Raw genomic sequence first — 15384 nt, 5'->3', positions numbered from 1 at the left:
GTAACTTCATAATTTTCATATTACTATAATTAGTATTCTTTTCCTTCACCCTGAAAAATTTCCTTTAGTATTTCTTGTAGAAAAAAAAATCCAGGGATGATAAATTCCCCCAGCTTTTGGATATATGAGAAAGTTTTTGATCTCTCCTTTGATTTGAAGCACAAGATTACCATGTATAGTGCTGGCTGGCAATTTTTGCTTTGAGCTTTTAAAATGTTATCCATTTGCTCTAACCTCCTGAAAAACTTACTGATAGTCTTATGGTGATTCCCTTGTAGTTAATAAATCACCTTTCCTTTGCTGCTTTCAAAATTCTCTGTGTCTTTAAACTTTGACAGTTGGATTAGAATGCATTTTGGTGTAGGTGTCTGCATTCATCCTGTTTGGTCTTGGATCTGGATTTCTACTTCATTTTCTAGGCTTGGGAAGTTTTCTGCCATGATTTCTTCGACATGTTTTCTGCCCTCTTTTGTTTCTATTCTCTTTCTGGTATATCAGCAATTACATAAATTGTCTCACTGCATGATTTAAGTCCTTTCCTCTGTCTTCACACTTTCATTCTTTTTTAGTTTTATTCCTCAGATTGAGTGATTTCCAGTGACCTGTCTTCAAGTTCACTAATCCTCCTTCCACTTAATTGCACCTACTGTTATCCCCTTTATTGAATTTTCTAGCTTAGTTATGGTCTCCTTCACTTGTATGATTTCTACTTGCTACTTTTTAATGTTTTCTCGCTTTGTTGATGTTCTGTTTCTACATGCATTGCTTTCATGACTTCAGTGAGCACCTTTATGACTGCTGTTTTGAATTCCCAGTCAGGTAAATCACCTGTCTCCATTTCATTAGTATCAGTTTCTGGAGATTTATCTTATTTTTCTTTTTGCAATAGATTTTCCTATTTCTCTGTTTTCCTTGACTCTCTGTGTTGATTTCTGTGTATTAGATAAGACAACCAACTCTTCCAGTTTTGTTATATTTAACCTCATCCTCACCTCTGTAAAGAGACCTTTGTCTATATTCTGTTTAAGGAACCCTTTGGAAATTGTTTCCCTATTTTTTTTCTATTTAAGAGGTGGTAGAGAGTTCCATTGGCTCACTCCCCAAATGCCCAGAATAGTTGGGGCTAGGGTAGGCCACAGCTGGGGTCTGGAAACTCAGGTCATGTCTCCCATGTACTTGAGCTATCACCTGCTGCCTCCCAGGGTGTACACAGGCAGGAAGCTGGTGTCCTACCTGGCCTCTTAACCCCAAGAACAGATGCTCACCCCTAAGTAACCCTTTGAATATGTTGCTGTCTTCTGACACAGTGACTGATATAGTGTCTTCAATATTTGATTACTATCACAAATGAACACATTCTAACCATTATATTGTATATTTTCTAATGGCTGGGGTTTTTCACTTCTTGTTGTTAGATTACATTTCTTCATTTCTTTTGGTGTAGCTGTACCAAAGTTATAAACATTTTCTTTTTAAATAAAACTTCCTGGATTTTAATTTTTTCAATTTATTTGAGAGAGAAAGAGCACACAGTACAAGAACCCAATTGCTTGAGTCATCACCTCTGCCTCCCAGGATCTGCATTAGCAGGAAACTAGAGTCAGAAGCTGGAGCCAAGAATTAAACCTGGGTACTCTCAGTTCAAGTCCCAGCTGTTCCACTTCAGATCCAGTTCCCTGCTAATGCTCCCAACAAAGCAGCAGAAAATGTCCCTAGTGCTTGGGCCCCTGCCACCCACAGAAGAGACCTGGATGGAGTTCCTGGCTCCTGGCTTTGGCCTGTCTCAGCCCCGGCCATTGCAGCCATTTGGAGAATGAGCTAGTATCTGGAACTTCTCTCTTCTCTGTCCCTCACTCTCTGTTATTCTACCTTTCAAATAAATAGGTTTTTGAAAAAGTACAGATAATGTTAAAAAGGAATTCAAGAAATATGCATTATCCATATATTAAGGCTCTGTTACCTCTATGTATTCTTATATATATAGCTAAATTAGTAAAAAAGAACGTCTTAAAAAGAAATTCCCCTGTAATCTTGTCATGCTTGATCATTAAATGACTAGGCATAAGTAATATAAGTAATATAAATTATTTTTGTACACAGATTTATAAATCAAGGGATTAACAACTGGCACTGCCAGATTTTTTCCCTATGGGTGGTATCTCATCTGGGACAAGTGGTACTCACTGTGCTAAGTTAATTTTGCTTTGATGTGCCGGCGCCGTGGCTCAATAGGCTAATCCTCCACCTTGCGGCGCCGGCACACCGGGTTCTAGTCCCGGTTGGGGCGCCGGATTCTGTCCCGGTTGCCCCTCTTCCAGGCCAGCTCTCTGCTATGGCCAGGGAGTGCAGTGGAGGATGGCCCAGGTGCTTGGGCCCTGCACCCCATGGGAGACCAGGAAAAGCACCTGGCTCCTGGCTCCTGCCAGGATCAGCGCGGTGCGCCGGCTGCAGCGGCGGCCATTGGAGGGTGAACCAGCGGCAAAGGAAGACCTTTCTCTCTCTGTCTCTCTCTCTCACTGTCCACTCTGCCTGTCAAAAAAAAAAAAAAAAAAAAAAATTTTGCTTTGATGTATGTGTATAAGTATTTGGTTTGTGGCTGTGCTGCAAAGAATGCAAAGATGTAGGAAATGTATCATTATGCAGTGTACTGATGTCTGCAAGTTGCATTGAAATGTAAATGTTAAAAAAGGATGGCAAGATGAATATATATATATATATATATATGTGATAGAGTAAACATAGCAAAAATTTTCCTATAGAATAAGTGATGGGTGTATGGGTATTCATTTATAAGTAAATTTTTTCTACAGTCTTCAAATTTTTTGTAACATAATATTGAATGAAAATAATCCATAAATTATTATCATTATTTTCCTAGGGATGTTCCTATGTTGCATTATATTTAATTTTTACTTCAGTCATTAAAAAATTAAGTATAAACTTGGAAGTTTACATGAGAAAATTAACAGGTCTCCCTGGGTTAATCAAGATGTCAGCAGGGCTGTGTTCCTTCCTGGAGACTCTTGGGAAAATTCATGTCCCTTCCTATTCAAGCTTCTAGAGACCACTTGGTATTCCTGAGTATGCCTTGTGGGTACTTCTTCAGTGTTCAAAGCCAGCAATATTGCATCTCCCTAACCATCCTTTTGTCCTTCTAATCATGGGTGAAAATTTTTTCCTGTTTTTTTCATGTTGTAGCAAATGACAAGAGTTCATCATTTTTAAAGACTGAATAGTATTTCACTGTGTACATTTTTTTACTATACATGTCATCCATTTATCAGTTGGTAGACATTTGGGTGGTTTCCATTTCTTGGTGATTGTGATTAGTGACACAATAAACATGGAAGTGGAGATGTATCTTCAACAGACAGCTCTCATTTCCTTTGGATATATATCTAGTGCAGGGATGGCTGAATCACATGGCAGTTCTATTTTTAATTTTTTCAGGACCCTCCATACTGTTTCCCACAATGGCTGTGCTAGTCTTCAGTTTACATTACCACAAACAGCGTGCATGTGTTCACTTTCCCCCATCCTCACCAGCACTTGTTATATTTTAGCTAATATCCTTTCTAATTGTACTGAGGTAAATTTTGCTTTCTATTTTCCTGATGATTAGTGATGGTGAGCATTTTTTTCATGTACCTACTGGACACACACATGTTTTTGTTTAAAAATAAGTATTACATCAATTGCTCATTTATTAAGCCATTTTTTTTGCTATTAAGTTGTTGAACTTATTTATTCTGGTTATTAACCTCTTGTTGTATACATGAAAGTACTTCAAAACATTTATGAGAAATGGAATTTAAAAATATTTATTTTGTTGTGAGAAAATTTTGAAATCCACCTCTAGATTTTCCATTAATATGAACTTTCCATGAACTTTTTGAAGACCCCGTGTATAGTTTCCAAATATGTCATCCCATTCTGTAAAGTGTCTTCATTGGTTATTTCCTCTGCTGTACAAAGCCTTTTAGTATGATGAAATTCCATTTATCTATTCTTCCTTTCGTTTAGATGTCATCAGAAAAAAGCCTTGCCCATTCCAATGTCCAGAAGCAATTCCCCTGTATTTGCTTCTAGTAGTTTTCATAGTTTCAGATCTTAGACTTAGGTCTTTCATCCATTTTTTAATATGGTGATAAGTAGGGTTTGGTTTCATTTTTCTGTATTGGATTTCTAACTCTCCCAACACCATGTCTTGAAAAGACTGCTTTTTCTCCAATGCATGTTCTTAGCAGGCCTGTCAAAGTTCAGTTAGTCGAGGCCAGCACCGCGGCTCAATAGGCTAATCCTCCACCTTGCAGCGCCGGCACACCGGGTTCTAGTCCCGGTCAGGGCGCCGGATTCTGTCCCGGTTGCCCCTCTTCCAGGCCAGCTCTCTGCTGTGGCCAGGGAGTGCAGTGGAGGATGGCCCAAGTCCTTGGGCTCTGCACCCCATGGGAGACCAGGAAAAGCACCTGGCTCCTGCCTTCAGATCAGCGCGGTGCGCCAGCCGCAGCATGGTGGCCATTGGAGGGTGAACCAATGGCAAAAGGAAGACCTTTCTCTCTGTCTCTCTCTCTCACTGTCCACTCTGCCTGTCAAAAAAAAAAAAAAAAAAAAAAAAAAAGTTCAGTTAGTCGTAAATGCATAAGTTTACTAGTAGTTTCTCTCTTTTGTTCCACTGGTGCATACGTCTTCTTCATGCTAATTCTGTGCCACCTTAATTACTGTATCTTTGTAGTATATATTTTGAAGTCAGGTATTGTGATACCTCCAGCTTTACTCGTTTTGCTCAAGATTGCTTTGGCTATTCATGGTTTTTTTTTTTTTTCTGATTCCAAACTTTAGGATTGTTTTTTGTTGTTCTATGAAGAACATCATTGGTGTTTCAATCGAGCCTTGAATCTGAAAATAACTTGAGGTCGTATGGATATTTTTAACAGTATCGATTCTACCAATCCATGAACATAGGATGTCTTTTGTTAGTGTTTTGTTAGGACATTGAATCTGTACAAAATTTGATGTAGGATCAATATGTTTTATATGGTTTTAAGCTTTTTATTTAGTGAGAGAAATGCATAGGGGAGTGAAGCCCTTAAGGGAGAAAGAAAAGTCCAGAAATTAAGTTGGGGTCCATCTCAAGCAGAAAGCAGGCCAAGAGCCACATGTGGTGAGTGTTTGATTATGAGCAGCCACAAGCAGCTTAGCACGAGCAGAGAAGCAAAGGCAATGAGCGCGGGTGGCCCCAAGGTGTGGGCAGCAGGGGCAGGAAAGAGAATAAGGGTGAGAAGAAGGTCTGGATCAATATATCTGTATCATTCCAGAACAGAGAGAGCCTTCAGCTTTTCCCCATTCAGTATGATGTTAGCTGTGAGGTACACTTCTTCTGTACTTAATTTGTGCAGTGATTTTTATCATGGATGCTACTTTTATTGAATGCCTTTTCTGTGTCTATTAAGATGAGCACATGGTGTTTTTCCTTCCTTCATTCTGCTGATGTGATATATCATGTTCATTGATTTGTGTATGTTGAATCACCATCCTGTATGCCTGGGATGAATCCTGCCTGATTGCACTGAATGATCCTTTTAATGTCATGTTGGATTCAGTTTGCTAGTGTTTCGTTGAGTATGTTTGAATCCATGTTCATCAAGAATATTGGCCTATAGCTTTCATTCTCGTTTAGTCCTTGCCTGGTTTTGGCATCAGGGCAGTTATTCTTTTTTTTTTTTTTTTTTTTTTTTTTTTTTTTTTTTGACAGCCAGAGTGGACAGTGAGAGAGAGAGACAGAGAGAAAGGTCTTCCTTTGCTGTTGGTTCACCCTCCAATGGCCACCGCGGCTGGCATGCTGGGGCCGGCGAACCGCGCTGATCTGATGGCAGGAGCTAGGTACTTATCCTGGTCTCCCATGGGGTACAGGGCCCAAGTACTTGGGCCATCCTCCACTGCACTCCCTGGCCACAGCAGAGAGCTGGCCTGGAAGAGGGGCAACCAGGACAGAATCCGGCGCCCCGACTGGGACTAGAACCCGGTGTGCCGGCGCTGCAAGGTGGAGGATTAGCCTAGTGAGCCGCGGTGCCGGCCCAGGGTAGTTATTCTTATAGAACATATTTAGAGAAAAAGAAAAAGCCTTCCTCTTCAACTTTTTAGAATAATTTAAGATGTATTGTTATTATTTCTCCTTTAAATGTTGGCTAGAATTCAATAGTGAAGCCATTTAATTCTGGATTTTTAATTGATGGGAGAATTTTTAATTACTGATTTAATATTATTACTCATTCATCAGTTCAGATATTCTGCTTATTTGTAACTCAATCTTAGTAAGTTATCTGTATCCAAGAATTTGTCCATTTCTTCTAGGTTACCAACTTTGTCAGTGTATTAATTGTTTGTAATAGTATCTCATAATCCTTTGTGTTTTCATGATGTCAGTTGTAACATTTTCCTTTTTGTTTCTGATTTTATTTATTTGCATCCTCTTTTTTCCTCAGCCTAGCTACATCTTTGTTGATTTTATCTTTCTTGAAAAGCCATCTCTTTGCTTCACTGATATTTTCTATTGTGTTATCTAGTCTCTATTTTGCTCTGACCTTTATTCTTCTTTCTACTAATTTTGGTTTTGGTTTATTCTTGTTCATCTAATTCTCTGAGGTGCATGATAGGGTGTTTATTTTAGACCTTTCTGATTTTTTTAATGTAGGTATTAATTGCTTCCCTGTTAGTACCTCTGTGTTGTATCCTGTAGGTCTTGGCAGATTTTGTCTCCATTTTCAGTAGTTTCAAGACACTGGAAATTTTCCTTCTCAGTTTCTTCCTTTATATGTTGGTTGTTCAGGAGTAAATTGTTTAATTTCGATGTACTTATATAGTTTCCAAAGTTTTCTTGTTATTGATTTCTAGCTTTTGTGGTGAGAAAAGGTACTAGATATAATTTCAGTACTTAAAAATTTTTGAAACTCAGTTTGTGAATCACCATATGACTTATCCTGGAGAATTTTCCATGAGCTATGAAGAACGTATATTCTGCAGCTGTTGCATGCAATGTTCTGTAGCTGTCTGTTAGGTGCAACTCTTCCCCAAGTGGACAGTTTGTCCACATTGTACTGCCTTGGGAGGGATGAGTGGGTAGTCCCATGGCCACAAACCCTGTGATATTAGATCACACCAGAGCTTGCAGCCTGCTGAGTCCAGTACATTGTGGGGTAGGACCAAAGCCCATACTGCTTATAGCATGCCTGCTGCTGAGGTGGACTCAAGGCCTGAGCTGGCTGAGGCCAGGATATGAAAGTCCAATATCCATATGGGTGCAGGGGCCCAAGCACTTGGGCCATCTTCTACTGCTTCCCCAGACCACATCAGAGAGCTGGATTGGAAAAGGAGCAGCCCAGACTACAACAGGTGCCCATATGGGATGCTGGTGCCGCAGGTAGAGGATTAAGCTACTGCAACATGGCACTGGCCCAAAAGTCTTCTTCTTAAACTAAAACCAGGCCCTGTGGTTTCTCTCTTGGCTTCCTCACCTCTTGTGAACTTATTCTAGCCCATGAGTAGCCACCCAAACTGGTCTCTCCGCAGGGAGGGTGCTGGAATGTCTCACTCGGCTACCATCTTGCTCTGCCTCCTGAGGACATAGATGTCTTTCTAGAAAGTCAATATTCTGCCTACTACTATGGGCATGTTTGTTAAAGCTAGTTACTGTTTGCTGAGAGCTCAAAAGAGAATGAGAGGGGCCGGCGTTGTGGTGTAGCAGGTTAAGCCACCCTCCTGTAGAGTCAGCATCTCATATGGGCACTGGTTCAAGTCTCAGCTGCTCCGCTTCCAATCTAGCTCCCTGTTAGTACACCTGGGGAAGCAGTGGAGGATGGCCTAACTCCTTGGGCCCCTGCACACATGTGGGAGACCCAGAAGAAGCTCCTGGCTTCAGCCTCTCCCAGCCCCAGCTGTTGCGGCTGTGTGGGGAGTGAACCAGCGAATGGAAGACCTTTCTTTCTTTCTTTCCCTCTCTCTAACTCTGCCTTTCAAGTAAATAAATATTTAATAAAAAGAGAGCAAATGAGAAGAAAAACTAAGAAAGGTTGATCTCTAGAAAGTCAAAATTGGCAGTTCTTTTGAGAGGCAGTGATGGAAGCCATGGAAGTGATAAAACTCCCCCCAGCAGGGTGGAGGAGGAGGGACAGAGAAAGATCCCAAGAAACACCAACGTTTAAGAAGTAGGCATAAGAGGGGAATCCACGAAGAGGGCCGAAAAAGAGTAGCTGGAAGAAGAAAAAAAAATTAGGAGATCTGTCATGGAAGCTAAGGGAGAAAGGGCCTTTTCTGTCTCTTGCTCCAGAAGTTGGAGTGATTTAAAGGCTCTAGAGAGATGTAAGCAGTTTATTCTGGAATGGACGTTTGGTATGGTAGTTAAGATGCCAGTTGGGGTGCCCATAGCTCTGCTCCCAATTCCAGTTCCTGCCAATGTGCTCCCTATGGGGCAGCAGATGATGGCTCAAGCACTTGGCCCCTGATATGCAGTGGGAGGCCTGGGGAATTCCTAGCTCTTGGCCTAACCCCGGCTGTTGGAGGCAATTGGAGAGAGAAAGATAAGAGATCTCTTGGGGCCAGCGCTGTGGCATAGCAGGTAAAGCAGGGCCGGCATCCCATATGCGCTCCAGTTCAAGTCCCTGCTGCTCCACTTCCAATCCAGCTCTCTGCTATGACCTGGGAAAGCAGCAGAAAATGGCCCAAGTGCTTGGGCTCCTGTACCTGCATGGGAGACCTGGAAGAGGCTCCTGGCTTCCGATCGGCCCAGCTCTGGTCGTTGCAGCCCTTTGGGGAGTGAACCAGCGGGTGAAAGACCTCTCTCTCTCTCTCTCTCTCTCCTTCCCTCCCTCCCTCTGTATGTGTGTGTAACTCTAACTTTCAAATAAAAAATAAGTAAATCTTTTTTAAAAAAAAAAAGAAGTCTCTCTTCTCCTGCTCTTCCTCTGCCACTCTTTCAAATAAATATTTTTTAGAAATTTATTTATTGATTTGAAAGGGAGAGTGACAGAGACGTAGAGACAGAGAGGGAGGTGTTCCATCCACTGGTTCACTCTCCAATGTCTGCAGCAGCCAGAGCTGAGCTGATTCAAAGCCAAGAGCCAGGAGCTTCTCCCAGGTCTCCCACGTGGGTTCAGGGGCCCAAGGACTTGGGCCATCTTCTACTGTTTTCCCAGGCCATAGCAGAGAGCTAGATCAGAAGTGGAGCAGCAGGGACTTGAACCAGTGCCCAAATGGGATAACAACATAGCAGGTGGTGGCTTTACCAGCTAACCCACAGCGCCAACCCCCCCATCCTTTTTTTTAAAGATTTATTTATTTTACTTGAGAGTCAGAGTTACACAGAGATAGAAGGAATGCAGAGAGAGAGAGGCCTTCCATCTGCTGCTTCAGTTGGTTGCAACAGCTGGAGCTGTGCCAATCCAAAAGCCAGGAGCCAGGAGCTTCCCCTGGGTATGCCCACATGGGTGCAGGGGCCCAAGCACTTGGGCCATCTTCTACTGCTTTTCCAGACCATAGCAGAGAGCTGGATTGGAAGTGGAGCAGCCAGGACTCAAACTGGTGCCCATATGGGATGCTGGCACTGCAGGCAGAAGCTTTATCCGGTACACCACAGTTACAGTCCCGCCCCCTATTTTTTTTTTTTTTTAATAACAAAAATAACATCATTTTACTTGGCTTGACCTACCACAATTTTCAAGTAATTGCTAATAAAACATCCTGGGATTGCCGATACAAATTACAATAACCAAGGCCGGTGCTGCGGCTCACTAGGCTAATCCTCCGCCTAGCGGCGCCGGCACACCGGGTTCTAGTCCCGGTCGGGGCGCCGGATTCTGTCCCGGTTGCCCCTCTTCCAGGCCAGCTCTCTGCTGTGGCCAGGGAGTGCAGTGGAGGATGGCCCAGGTGCTTGGGCCCTGCACCCCATGGGAGACCAGGAGAAGTACCTGGCTCCTGCCATCGGATCAGCGTGGTGCGCCAGCCACAGTGCGCCGGCCGCGGCGGCCATTGGAGGGTGAACCAACGGCAAAGGAAGACCTTTCTCTCTGTCTCTCTCTCACTGTCCACTCTGCCTGTCAAAAAAAAAAAAAAATTACAATAACCAAATCTTAGTCCCTTTTGCTCTTCACTTGACTGAAATTTCATAAACCACTTTTGGATCTTAAACTGAAGAATTTCTTTAAGCTGCTATTTACAAAGGTGACAACATCATAATGAAGCAGTCTGTGCATTTCCATAGGAAATGCAAATAATCAAACCTCTACCAGGCACAGCTCTCCCCAGCCCTAGTTTGCAGAGATGTTCAGCTAAGAAGCAGGCTGCATTGTGTTTCGAAAAACACATTATGGAAGACATTGGCTCCAGTCTCTGAATGTGCGCCTGCCACAGTTCTTCCCACAAATGCGCTCCCTGCCGTTAATTTCTCTTCCCAGCAGGCAGCTTACCAAGGCTCCTTTATCTCACATTTCTGAATATGTTACACGACTAAGAGTTGACTCCTAATGGAGATAAAGACACTTGGGGGGAGAGGGAATGAGGGTACATCTGTATGCACTGGCTCCTGAGAAGATTCCCAGACAGATTTTCCCCAGGATACAGCATTGAGAACTCCTCCACAAACAAGCAAACAGAAAATCTGGTTCACAGTGTCCCGCACTGGAGCAAGATCCTCCTAGCCCAGGGACGGGTCTCAGCCCCCGGATTCACTCTCCTGAGGCTGTGATTCTGGAATAAACATCTCAGGGACAGCAGAGCAATGGCGTCTGGGAAGACCGTGCCATGACTCGGCCTGCCCTGTGGTTCACACCGTGTGCCCCAGACTTCTGCTCCAGCTTATCTCCCAAGCCTCCGTCTCTACCCTCCTGTTGATCTTTTGAGTCCACAACAACTTTGCGAGAGTCCTGCTTCATAGATTATAAGTCTACAGAATTCTTTAAGAGAATCCTGGTTAGGAACGAGAGTGCTGATGGATACACCAGGTTGCCTATCCTGTGCCTTCTGTGAGTACACACTCAGTGTGTTCTAGGTGTATTACGTGTGAGATCCGTGGAGAAAGTGGCACTGATCTCCTCTTGGAGTGCTCTATTGTTACTGTCTGAGGTTATTTTTTACTGATGATGGGATTAAGAATAAAAGATTTAGAAAATACAGATGGCGGGCCAGTGCTATGGCGTAGCAAGTAAAGCCACCCCTACAGTGCTGATATCCCATATGGGCTCTGGTTCTAGTCCTGGCTGCTCCACTTCCGATCCAGCTCTCTGCTATGGCCTGGGAAAACAGTGGAAGATGGCCCAAGTGTGTGGGGCCCTGCACTTACAAGGGAAACACGGAAGAAACTCCTGGCTCCTGGCTCCTGGCTTCCAATCAGCCCAGCTCTGGCCGTTGTGGCCGTATGGAGTGTGAACCAGCAGGTGGAAGATTTCTCTCTCTCTGCCTCTGCCTCCCTGTAACTCTGTCTTTCAAATGAATAAATATAAGCTTTAAAAAAATGAATAAGGCCTCTATAAACATTCGTCAAAATTTAAGTTTTAGCCCTCAAATACATGTAAATGTGTAAGCTTTCTTTTCTCAAACCCACGTAGCATATATATGAGTGTTTTCATTTAAAAGTAAAAGTAGGCTGCAGTTATTATATTTATTTACTTTTCAGAGTCAGATCGTATTTTATGATGATTGCATTAAAAGTTTCGCGAGTGCGCAGTCGAGGGAAGCTCTCGAGAACGTCCACGCTGGTGTGCTAGGGCGTCTGGAAGAGGCTGCAGAGCTGCTGGACACGCAACGCGCAGATGAGAGCCGTGCTGGGCGCGCTGCTCATTCTCTACGTTCACTGCAGAGATGTGGTGAGAAGCCTGCTGCTCCAGGATATCTGCAAGGAGGACGACTTTGAGTGGACGAGGTAGGTGGGTCTGAATTATAATCCTACATACAACAACTCTTCGCGAGCATATCTTTAGGTAGAATGCTTCTCTACTTCAAACTCTGTCAAACATTTTAATTTGCGAGTATTTACAAAATTTTAAGCAAACCTAATCCTGTGGATCCTGCTTTCTGTCTTCGGCCCCTCCCCCTCATTTTCTTTAACCCCTTTTCTGCCTCATCTGCCTGAGCTGGTCACTGTCTCCCTAGCTGCGTTTTCCCCTTTGCCTTTGGCAGGTCAGCCCCAGGGTAGCAGCTGTCAGTCGGTAGCTGATCCAGCTCAGTCCTCTTGGCCCTGTGCTGGCAATTCTAGAGCAGAGTAGGCAGAGGAGACACATGGTAGAGCCTTTCCAGCGAGCTCCCTGACTCACACCCCCCGGAGTCAATTAGAAACCAGACGTTTAGAAAGAGAGGGCCACGGACTGGTGAGAAGAGATCAGGAGACAGAATTCCTGAGTAACTGCCGCGTCTCAAACTTCCCAGTCAATTTTTTCCTGAAAGCTTTCTCTTCTGATTACACGTTCTCTCATCTGACACTCTCCGAAGTCATAGCTACCGATTTTTGATTTTCTTTTTATTTTTTAATTTAAACTTTATTTTAAAAGGTTACTTATTTTAAATGATTATACTATGATCTGTTGTCCCATAAAGTATTTAAAACGGCTTACAATGGTGAATAAACTCTTCCATGACAGCAGAAACAGAAGAAAGGCGATTAGCAGTCCTTCTGTAAGACCTTTCGGAACCTGGAAATCTGAAAAGACTGTGGCTGCCTCTTTTTGTAATTAAACATCAAAGCACTGCTAAACTGTCGCAAACGTGTAGGAACTTTTCCCTTGACATTTAAAAAGTACAAATGAAAAGATTCTTTCCAAAAATATTCTTTGGCATTCCTTCACTGCTAATGCCCAAGAAATTGATATTTTGAGAAGTAAGTCGGCACTGCTGGGGACACAGAGGAAAGTCAATGATACATACCATCAAGTTACAACAGGTCACGGACTAAACTCAAAGCGTTGTGGAGGAAGGCATTTATGATTAGCTACATGATTAACTGTTCGATAGACAAATAAAACAAGACAGTGTTGTTGATATGGCTTTGGATGCAAACAACACTTCTCTGGTACCCTCACAGAAACGGTCCAGATTATCCTGAAGAATGTGTCGATCACATTCTGATTGGAAATCATAGCAGACTTCCCGGGAGTGATTTGTATAGAAATCCTCCACTTAGGCTGATGGCACATCAGAGCAATGTGATTCTGCAAGGCCGTTTGCCAGAGGGAAAACTGCTCACGGGGGTGTAGTCTTCTGAGTTCTGTCGTTTCAGATCTAATGCAGTCATTGATGAGTTTTATATCACCCTTCTCCCTTGATTTTCATGTTTTGATTTCAATGCTTTTAGTCAACACTTCATTTTCAATCTTGTTATATTTCTTCATGTGAAAAAAATTCACCCAAATAACAAGAGCATTTAAAATGTTGCTTGCAGACATCTGCGGTACAAATGGGATGAAAAACAAATGTTATGCTATGTATCTCAAGGAGGTGCCAGTTTCACTTATGGCTATGAGTACCTGGGCTGTACCCCAAGACTGGCCATTACGCCTCTCACAGACCAGTGCTGGCTCACCTTCCTGGGGGCTCTGCACTTGAATCTAGGAGGTTGTGCTTCTGGTCCAGCAGGTGTAGGAAAAACTGAGACTATCAAAGACCTAGCAAAAGTAAGTGACTTCTATATCTAGAACAAAAACATCTTTTCTGTCCCACAAACTTCATAGATGTTTCACCATTCTTATCTTAAATTTACACCATTCCTGCTGTTAAGGTATTCATTGCTTTTAATAATCACATCCATTAACCCATGTATTAATTGATGGATTAATTTCATAATCCTGTTGTTTGCGGGGAGGTGGATCTCAGTAAGCCCACAACTGCTTTGAATTTACATGGAACGGTATTAACTGCTAACATCAACATCACTGTGTGTGTGTATGAGATAAAAGTAGTGACTAATGAAAACAAGGCATATACATAAACAAGAGTGTCAATTTGTAAAGTCAACAATAGGAGTCACTGTGCACTTACTCCTCATGTAGGATCTCTGTCCTTAATGTGCTGTACATTGAGATTTAATGCTATAACGAGTACTCAAACAGTATTTTTCACTTTGTGTTTCTATGTGGGTGCAAACTGTTGAAATCTTTACTTAATGTATACTAAACTGATCTTTTGTATATATAGAAAATTGAAAATGAATCTTGATACGGATGGAAGGGGAGAGAGAGCGGGAAAGGGGAGGGTTGCGGGTGGGAGGGAAGTCATGGGGGGGGGAGTCAATGTAGTCCATAAGCTGTACTTTGGAAATCTATATTCATTAAATAAAAGTTAAAAAAAAAAGAAAACAAGGCATATAGTTTATGGTATTTTATTTATAGATTTGTATAAAAATAAGGTCATAATGCACTGTGAAATAATCAACAAAACTATCTTAATATCTGTATATTCATATTGAGTTGTGTGAATCTCTAAATTTGGTATCAGTTCACTTTTTTTTTTGACAGGCAGAGTGGACAGTGAGAGAGAGAGACAGAGAGAAAGGTCTTCCTTTTCTGTTGGTTCACCCTCCAATGGCCGCCACAGCCGGCTCACTGCGGCCGGTGCACCATGCTGATCCAAAGGCAGGAGCCAGGTGCTTCTCCTGGTCTCCCATGGGGTGCAGGGCCCAAGCACTTGGGCCATCCTCCACTGCACTCCTGGGCCATAACAGAGAGCTGGCCTGGAAGAGGGGCAACCGGGACAGAATCCGGTGCCCCGATCGGGACTAGAACCCGGTGTGCTGGTGCCGCAAGGTGGAGAATTAGCCTATTGAGCCACGGCGCCGGCCTAGTTCATTTTTGTATTGTTAAAGTTTTCTCTAAAGAGCACATTTTACTAATCTGGCAGTTTAAACATTAGTATTTTGTCTCATAACTCAAGAACTATATTGAAACATATTTATCTTCCAGGCCTTAGGAAAACATTGTGTGACCTTCAGCTGCTTTGAGAATTTGGATTATAAGGTAAAGCTTAAACATCAATACTCAGGAAAAAATATTGTACACATAAAAAATTCATTGAAGAATGGAGATTAGAGAAAAATTTTTGAGAGTCACTGATAGTAGAACCACAAATGCTATTCATTGATTTAAACTAATAGAAACCTAGAATGTAACAGAAATTTAAAACATTATATACTTTGCTTTTAGTTCAAGTGAACTGCTTACGGCAATAATTTTTAAGCTTTTTGACAGCTGGATCTTTTTCAAGTAAAATCATATGGAATATGAATATATAAAATAACTAAGAGTAATACTTTTTATTTATTTATTTGAGAGGTAGAGTTACAATGAGAGGGAGAGACAGAGAGAAAGGTCTTCTATCTGCTGGTTCTCTCCCCAAGTGGCCACAATGGCC

General features: G+C 42.4%; 1 long non-coding RNA gene across 1 annotated transcript; it reads left to right on the top strand.

The window, feature by feature from the left end:
* Positions 1-10381: 10381 nt before the first annotated feature.
* On the top strand, positions 10382-15054 carry LOC127483545 (uncharacterized). The gene is made up of 4 exons (XR_007909934.2): positions 10382-11012; positions 11663-11908; positions 13421-13652; positions 14937-15054. It is a non-coding gene; the product is annotated as an uncharacterized lncRNA (long non-coding RNA).
* Positions 15055-15384: the final 330 nt, after the last annotated feature.

This window comes from Oryctolagus cuniculus, chromosome 13, assembly GCF_964237555.1.
Source record: "Oryctolagus cuniculus chromosome 13, mOryCun1.1, whole genome shotgun sequence".
Classification (NCBI taxonomy): Eukaryota; Metazoa; Chordata; class Mammalia; order Lagomorpha; family Leporidae; genus Oryctolagus; species Oryctolagus cuniculus.
This window is presented reverse-complemented; position numbering and strand designations above follow the sequence as displayed.